Genomic DNA, 9,214 nt, shown 5'->3' with positions numbered 1-9,214 from the left:
GGCTCCTACATGTAGGACAGAATCCCTTCACCTTGCTGCCCACTGCCTGGCTCCGCCCACTGCTTGCTCCAACATTGGCCATCCCTGTTCTGGCTAAAATGATCCCGTGCTGGATAAGAAGATGAATCTGTGGCCCAGGTGTCCATGACTGTCTCCTGAGCAGAGCTGCCCAGGGGCCCGCCGGGCCATGGAATAAAGCGATTTTAGCAGCTCATCACTCAGCCCCTCCTTTGGCCATGCTAAGACATCTTTAAATAGGAAGAGGTGATCTCTGAGCCTCTCCAGCTCTCCCCATACCCACTTCCCCAGGAGAAGGGCCCTCGTCCCCTTCGATTATTAACCGAATCCTGCCACCCCTTGGAATTCCCGGGGACAAAGAAAACCCGCCAACTAGCAGCCTAGACGAGATCTGGGACCCAGATCCCAGGCCCAGGAACACACAGGAATTCTCACAGAAGGGAGAGATGCCAAGGGGCAAGGCATTCGGGTCTGGGCAGAAGTCTAGGGGTCACAGGATGGCCCCCAGAAGTGGGACCTTCACAGTCATAACCATCAATAAAAGCATTCACATCAATGAAGCTACCCACATTCGGCACCTCCTTAGCTACTTTGGGGTGATCACAAACAGCTCAAGACTAGGCAGTGCAAGGGAGAGAGGGCTGGGCTAGGAAGCAGGAAGACCTGAGTTCAGATTCAGCCTCAGGCACTTTCAAGCTCTGTGACCACTGTTTACTTCGGTTACCTCAACTGTAAAATGGGGACAATGATACCATCTTCCAGGGTTGTTGTGAAGATCAAATGAGATCAAATTTGCAAAGTGTTCATCCCAGTGTCTAGCACATAGTAGGTGCTCTGTAAATGCTCGTTTCCCTCCCAAGCTCCAAATAGATCATTCACCCTATTGCTGATCCATATAGGAGACCCAGATATTGATAGCAAAAGCATATTGTGAAGCCAAGAAGGGAATGTGCCAGAAACTGTGAAGTGGCTGGTCTCGTCTACCTTCAGGAAATCAGATAGGTTTGTCCCACAATCCTACTGATCCCTGAGTTCACTTGGATGTGAGAGAAGGTGACAAGTTCCTCCCCTCAGAGCTCTGTTCCACCCCCAGCCCACTATAGGGCATAATGTGACCATGAAAAATGGGGGTTTCAAGACTTTGAATTGCCAAAACTGTGAAGATAATTTTAGTGTCTTGATTTTAATCAAAAATAAGTGGTCGCCATGGGAAAATTCCCAAATATGAAAATACCCAAGTCAGCTGGTTTTATGGAGATTTTAATTAATACGAATGAAAAAATTAAGGGAAGGGAGAGAGACAGAGTAAGAGGAAATAGTAGGAAAAGGCCTAGGCCAGCCTAGGCCTAAGCCTTAACAGAGACTACTCAGTCTTTAATCACTCACCACAAGATTGTTCCAAGCAAGCTCTAGTGTTCAGAGAGACCCTCCAATTCAGCTTCCAAACTCAACTAAGTCCAGAGGTCCCAGCTCTGAGCTCCTTGACCTCCTTTTAAAGAGAATTTTCTCCTATGTCACCTCCCCTAAATTTTCACATCTACCAATCACAGTAGACACTTTCCACAGGACTGACCATTCTTAATTCACATCTTCTTTTGTTATCACCTTCTCTGAGTAGACTAAAACTTCACACCTCTTTTGTTAAGCTTGCCTTTTGTAAGTTGCTTGACCTTTTAGTGATTAATTTAACCTTTATAGGTACTTAGCACCCTTTTGTATTAGATCTAAAAATAGACCTAGCTTAAGGTTTTGGCCTCACTATAAGTATGAGTTAGGGACTTTTTCATTGTTCAGTAAGGAGTTTACAACTTTATCTTCTCCTAAGGCACTAAGTATGGGTGGAGTAATGTTAAAATTCCCAATACATTCCTGATTAAGTACCTTCATTGTTTAAAATAAGGGAATAGCCTTAACCAAATGTTCAATAGTAGAATCTGAGCAGTTTTAAGATTCACAATAAATAGAGGATGGGCTTATCTGCCTCCTGGAGTGTCCTTCCCAGAAGCCTCTCACCCAATACCCCTGCCATGGCAGGGCAGTATTGGGGTCCTTCCAAGGGCAGGGCTCTCCCCCCAGCTCCCTGCCCCCACAATGGGCCCTGATTGCTCCCTGCATCAGATTTCTTGCTTTGTAAAGTTCCAGCCCTGAGTCAGCTCTCTCTCCATCTGTCTAAGCCCTTCCCTGCTGGGTCCTCACACTGAAGGTTCTCTCACACAGTTCCCATAGGGCCCTGAGTTTTTTTTTTTTTAATGAGAATGAACAGTAATTTTATTTAGAATATTTTTCCATGGTTCCATGATTCATGATTCCCACCTTTCCCCCTGGAGCTGACAAGCAGTTCCACTGGGTTATACATGTATCATTGTTCAAATCCTATTGCCATGTTATTTCTATTTGCAGTAGAGTGAACTTTTAACATCAGAAACCCAGTGACATCCCCATTGAACTACATGATCAATCCTATGTTTTTCTTCGGCATTTCTGCTCCCACAGTTCTTCCTCTGGATGTGGATTGCGCTCTTTCTCACTTGTGCCTCAGGATTGTCCTGGGTCCTTGCATTGCTGCTAGTAGAGAAGTCAGTTACATTCGATTGTGCTACAATGTATCCCCCTCTGTGTACAATGTTCTTCTGCTCCTCTCACTCTGCATCACTTCCTGGAGGTCGTCCCAGTTCACATGGAGTTCCTCCAGTTCATCATTCCTTTGAGCCCAATAGCATTCCATCTCCATCAGATATCAGCCCTCAGGTTTCCTCCCACCCAGGCCCCCTGGCTTGGTGGCTTTCCTTCCTGTTCTCTGCATTACCTTTAAAAAATAGATTTTGTTTGACATGATTGCACATGTAAAATCCATGAGGCTGCTTACTGGCTCGGGGCTCGGGCGCTGGGGGACAGGGAGGGAGGGAGAGAATTCCAGACTCAAACCTTCTCTGAGAAATGTTGGAAATAGTTTTCCATGTAATTGGGGGGAAATGAAATTTAAAAATATTTTATGTTCCCTCTTCCTTATTAAGTTACAATCCATTTTTAACATTCCTTTTTTGAAGTGTTGAGTTCCAAATTCTCTCTCTTCTTCTGACCTGCCCTCCCCCCAGACTGAAGTAAACAATCCAATTTAGATTTTACATGTGCAATCATTGGCTTTACTGTTTAAGGAAGGCCTACCTTCGAGACAGGCCTCACCAGGAGGGACCTTAGAGATGTGGCCTCAGCTACTTCCTCCTCTGGTGGTACAGATGAGAGATCCGAAGCTCTTCTAGGTTAAGCAGACGCCTGGCTTGGGACTTGAACTCAGGTCTTCTCTATTCTTCCTCCTGCACCTCTGGGCCTCCCCAGGACTGGCCCAAATCTCAAACCTGGGGCCTGTGAGGCTCCCCTTTGGCAATCAGGCAGAATCAAGGGAACACATGTGGCGGCAGGCCTGGAGCAGAATTGAAGGTCCCTGGAGGCTTTCCATTCATTGAAAAAGGGAAACTGGTGCTCATTTCAATGAACCTTTTCTCAATTTTCAATTGAATTAAAAATCAAGTTGGGGTCAGCCCAACGCCCATCGTCCGGCAGAGGGAACGTCGCCAGGGATCCTGCGTGTCCCTGAGGGGAGGGAAGGCTGCCTGGAGGGGCACAGGACAGGATGTGGAAGAGAGGGGAGTGGGCAAGGGTGACTCCAACCATCAGGACGTGGGCACCCCAACACACACTCACTACACTATACGTGTGCACACTGTACAACACGCCACAGTGTGTATGTACATGCCCACAAGCACATCACACGTTACGTATCACACGCAGGCAGGCTGTAGGCTGATTGGACAGGGCTAGCTTGTGGCCCAGATGACTTCCTCGAGCCTCTCCCAGGGGCCTCTGACCTATGCCCAGCCCTCAGAGGCCTCCCCAAAGCCGGCATCATCTGTAAACCAGCATTTGTTACTAGCTAACAGTTAGATGCAGCAGGCAGCTGGGCGGCCCAGTGGATAGTGCCAGGGCTGGGGTCAGGGAGACTGAGTTCAAATCCAGCCTCAGATGCTTCCTCACTTCGCCCTGTTTGCCTCAGTTTCCTCATCTGTCCAATGAGCTGGAGAAGGACACGGCCAACCACTCCAGTATCTGCCACGAAAGCCTCGGACGGGGTCAGGGAGAGTCCAAATGCCTGGACCCCAACAGCGTTTAGAGAGCGGTTACTCGGCTCAGGCAGTGTGCTCAATCCCGTTGCATCCTCACCACAACCCTGGGAGGCAGGGGCCCATTCTACAGGTGAGAACATGGAGGCAGCTCAAAGTCTAGTGACGTGGCCAATCTGAAATTGTCTGAGGCGAGATTGGAACTCGGGACTTTCTGACTCTGGGGTTCTACTTCCAGCCTACTGGGTGCAAGGTCCTGGGTGTTACAAAGAAAGGCTCAGCCCTCCCTGCTCTGGGCTCAGTGGCTGCTCGCTCTGACTTGCCCTCCCTCTTCCCTTTGCAGTCTTTCCAGCTGGACTCGTGACCTTCCTGCTGACTTTGGTGGTCCTCACGCCCTCCCGGCCTCGCTCTCTCTTCTCTCCCTGCTGTCTCAGAGTGGAGACTACGTATTGGCTCCAAGGCACAAGACAGGGAAGGCGTCGGCAGTGGGGGGTCAGTGACTTGCCCAGGGTCACCCAGCTGGAAAGTGTCTGAGGCCAGCCTTGAACCCGGGATCTCCCATCTCTGGGCCACTCCCTAGCCACTGAGGCAACCAGCTGCCTCGGTTTCTCTTTTCTCTTCCTTCAAACAGACACAAACAAGAGGTTCGATTTGTAAGCCTAGGATTTCCCTTTAGCATTCCCAAGAGCCTTGAGCTCTGCAGGCTGGCCCCCGTGCCTTCCTCGTGCTGGGAGCTCTTGTGTCAGCCTGTGTCCAGCCCAGGGGCTCCCTGGCGCCTCCAGGATCTCCTTTGGCACTCCAGGCCCTTCTTGGCGGAGTCCCGGCTGCTCACCCACAGCTCCCTCCCGGCCAGCCCTTCTCGCGCACAGGGCATCCCTCTCCAGACCTGGTGTTTTCATTGGCTGGCTGTCCCTGAGTGGAGGGCAGGGTGGGGAGACAGACAGACAGACAGAGGAGAGAGACAGAGAGAGGGAGAGAGGAAAGGAGGGGGGAGATAGGAGAGACAGAGACAGAGAGAGTGAGAGACAGAGAGAGGGAGAGGGACAGAGAGAGAGAGAGAGGGAGAGAGAGAGACAGAGAGAGAGACAGAGAGAGAGAGACAGAGAGAGAGAGGGAGGGAGAGAGCGAGAGAGAGGGAGGGAGAGAGAGAGAGAGGGAGGGAGAGAGAGACAGAGAGAGAGAGAGAGAGACAGAGAGAGGGAGGGAGAGAGAGACAGAGAGAGAGAGAGAGAGAGACAGAGAGAGGGAGAGACAGAGAGAGAGACAGAGAGAGAGAGACAGAGAGAGAGAGAGACAGAGAGAGGGAGAGACAGAGAGAGGGAGAGAGGAAAGGAGGGGGGAGATAGGAGAGACAGAGACAGAGAGAGTGAGAGACAGAGAGAGGAAGAGACAGAGAGAGAGAGAGACAGAGAGAGGGAGAGACAGAGAGAGAGAGACAGAGAGAGAGAGAGACAGAGAGAGGGAGAGACAGAGAGAGGGAGAGAGGAAAGGAGGGGGGAGATAGGAGAGACAGAGACAGAGAGAGTGAGAGACAGAGAGAGGAAGAGACAGAGAGAGAGAGAGACAGAGAGAGGGAGAGACAGAGAGAGAGAGAGACAGAGACAGGGAGAGACAGAGAGAGGGAGAGACAGAGAGAGAGAGAGAGGAAAGGAGGGGGGAGATAGGAGAGACAGAGACAGAGAGAGGGAGAGACAGAGCGAGAGAGAGAGAGGGAGAGACAGAGAGAGAGAGAGAGACAGAGAGAGAGAGACAGAGACAGAGACAGAGAGAGAGAGGGAGACAGAGAGAGAGAGGGAGGGAGAGAGCGAGAGAGAGGGAGAGGGACAGAGAGAGAGAGAGAGAGAGAGAAAGAGAGAGAGACACGGAGACAGAGAGGGAGAGAGACAGAGACAGAGAGAGGGAGAGACAGAGAGAGATAGAGAGAGAGACAGAGACAGAGAGACTCGGAGTCGGAGATGCAGGGGCACAGCGGGGGGCACCAGGGAGTCTTCTGCTGTGGGAAGGGAGCTCCTGCGGGTCTCCCACCGGGAGGGGGAAGGGAAGGAGTTTCCACTCCAGGCTGGGGGCGGCTCTCCGCCTGCAGGGGAGGGAGGCTGCCCTGGGTTCCATCTGGTCACCCTGGGGCCGCCCAGAGCGCCACACCGGCAACCCCAGCAAAGAATCGGCTCTGCTGGACAGTCAGAGCTTCTCCGGGGCAGCTGAGGGAGAGCCGGGCTCCGCGCTGGTCTCGGGCCCTGACCTGAGGGTGGGCCTCGGCTCCCCCTCCACGAAATGGGTCGAGGCTGGGGAAGGGAGCGGCTCTCTGCTCCAGGAGCCCGGTGGAGGCAGGGCTGGTGCGCCGTGAGCTCTGGACCGCCAGGCTCCCAAGAGGAGGCAAGCGTGCAGGGAAGGGGCTGGCGGGCTCCCCCGGGACTTCCTGAAAGGTGCTCCCAGCCTCCGCTCCACCACAGGGAAGGCGCCCTGCCAGCTCGCGCTCTCTTCCCCTTTGGCTTCTCTCCCCCAGCTTTTCCCACAGTCCTGTGCTGGACAGCCACAGCCAGCCCTAGAAGGTATGGGAGGGAGAGCATGGCGAGAAGACTGGAAGGAGGGCAGAGGAGGCCCTTGTGGAGGGCTCTGAATGCCAAACGAGGCACTTTGTATGGGGGCGGGGCAGGGGGGTGTCGTGATACCCCCGGACTCAGCGGCCAGATGAGGGCTGGGTCAAGGCAAGTAGACCCACTAGAAGCCTCTTGCAGTTCTTGGGGGAGGGGAGGTGGCTGGGTCAGAGGTCAGCGGCTCTGAAGGGGAAAGGATCGGAAATGGGGGAGGATGGAAGGGTGACTGGGTGGGGGATGGTGGAAGCCTCGACAGTGGGGGGCCTGGGAGGAGGGAGGGTTCTGGAGGGAAACGAAGGCCGCTGGAGAGACGGGTTCAGCTGGCCGATGAGGACGGAAGCTGGACCGTGAGGGTTAAATGGGGTCAGAGGAAGTGGAGGCCCCATTATTGAGGGGGGCCGGGAGGAGGCTGGCTGTCTGAGGAGGGGAGAGACCCAGGGAGGACCCAAGACAAGCCAGAGGCCGCCTCACCAGGTGAGAAGAGGCGGGAGGGGGCCGAGGGGAGCCGGAGCGGCTCGGCTTCAGGGGAAGGAATCCGTTCCAAGGATGAGGGTTTGGACCCGGGGGGTTGGGGGGCTTTCCCAATGGCTGGGGCACGGGCTCACGGGGTGGGGGGGGGGGAGCTGACGGCCGGCGGCCTCCCCTCCCCTCTCTTCCTTGGAGGCAGGAGAGCGCCCCAAAGGCGAGAGGCTGGCAAGTTGGGGGCCCCAGAAGGGCGGTCGGGCTGGCCGGGCGCCCAGGAGTGCGCTCGCCTGCCTTGGGCCAGCCTGGGCTCGGGCTGCTCTGCCAGGAGAGCTGCTCAGCTCCCCAACTCTGCAGAGGGGCTCTGGGAGGTCTCAGTGGGGCGGGAGCCCGGGCAGCGCCCCAGGCCAGGCCTCTCCGTCAGGCTCCGGTGACCCCCCAGCCAGGGGGCCGACAGGCTGACTAGGCGAGGCAGGCCGGCGTCCACATCTTTGCCGGGAAAACCCTGAATGGGGCCACCAAGAGGCGGACGGACGTGACCGGGACAGCTGAACACATTTCTGAGGGGGCCTGAGCAGGGCAGAGAATGGAGGGATCCCCACCTCTTTGCTCCTGGACGGCCTCTCTTAATGCCACGCCCCACACTGCCTAGTCTTGGAGCTTGTGGTCCACTTCAACCCTCAGATCTTTTTCAGGTGACCTGTTCTCTGCCCACACTAGCCACACATCTCCTCCAGCTTCCACTTGTAGAGCTGACCTCTTCAAACCCATTTATCCCTCTTCCATTTTACTTAATGCGATTCGGCTCACTATTCAGGCTTAGAATGATCTTTTGAATCCTGACTCTCATTCGGGATTCCCCAGTAAAAGAAACGAGTATTTGAAAGCTGCAGCCAAGTCCAAAACGGGTAAGAGGGAGCCCTGCTTTGGGGGGGACAGAGGAGTGTTCAAGACAGGAGTTCTTGTACCCGATGAAGGGCTGGGGCCCAGCCCCGGGGCCAGTGCCTGATGGCACCCCAGGAAGCTTTGGGCTTCCTTTCAGAAGTGTATCCTGGCTCTCTCAGCAACGGTGGCTCAGTGGATGGAGAGCCAGGCCTAGAGATGGGAGGTCCTGGGTTCAAATCTGGCCCCAGACACTTCCCATGTGACCCCGGGCAAGTCACTGAACCCCACAGCCTCGTCCTTCTTGCTCTTCCCTCTCGAAAGCAATATGCACGATTGACTCTAAGGTGGAAGGTGAGGAGGGTTAAGAAGTGTGTTCAGAACTAGCCCTCACACGGACCATCTGGTTCAAAGCCAAGTTCTGCTACTTGCTAAGTGCATTTCCCCTCTTCGGCTTGGGCTCTGCATCTGGAAAATGGGGATAATCCTACTAAGCACGGCTTAGCTCAAAGGCTTGTTGGGAAACAGTATGGCCATCGCCAGGAATAATAAGGACGATGGGCCGAAATGACACTTTAGGACCGGAATAGGGGCCTCCTCATAAGCGAGGGGCACTTTACATTCTAATTGGGGACTCCACATTTTATTCTTGGCCCCCAAGGAAGTGCCTCCCCCTGGCACGCAGGCCTGTGCTGGCTTTGAGGAAAGAGCTTTTCTCTTTTTAAAGAGCAGAAAGACAGCTCGCCAGGCCTGGATGGATGAATGGATGGATGGGTGGGTGGATGGGTGGGTGGATGGATGGATGGGTAGATGGATGGATGGATGGGTGAATGGATGGGTGGATGGATGGATGGGTGAATGGATGGGTGGATGGATGGATGGATGGATGGGTGGATGGATGGATGGATGGATGGGTGAATGGATGGGTGGATGGATGGATGGGTGAATGGATGGATGGGTGAATGGATGGGTGGATGGATGGGTGGATGGATGGATGGGTGGATGGATGGATGGGTGAATGGATGGGTGGATGGATGGGTGGATGGATGGGTGGATGGATGGGTGGATGGATGGATGGATGGGTGAATGGATGGGTGAATGGATGGGTGGATGGATGGATGGATGGGTGAATGGATGGGT

This window comes from Monodelphis domestica, chromosome 8, assembly GCF_027887165.1.
Source record: "Monodelphis domestica isolate mMonDom1 chromosome 8, mMonDom1.pri, whole genome shotgun sequence".
In the NCBI taxonomy this organism is placed as follows: Eukaryota; Metazoa; Chordata; class Mammalia; order Didelphimorphia; family Didelphidae; genus Monodelphis; species Monodelphis domestica.
Note: the sequence above shows the minus strand (reverse complement) of the source record.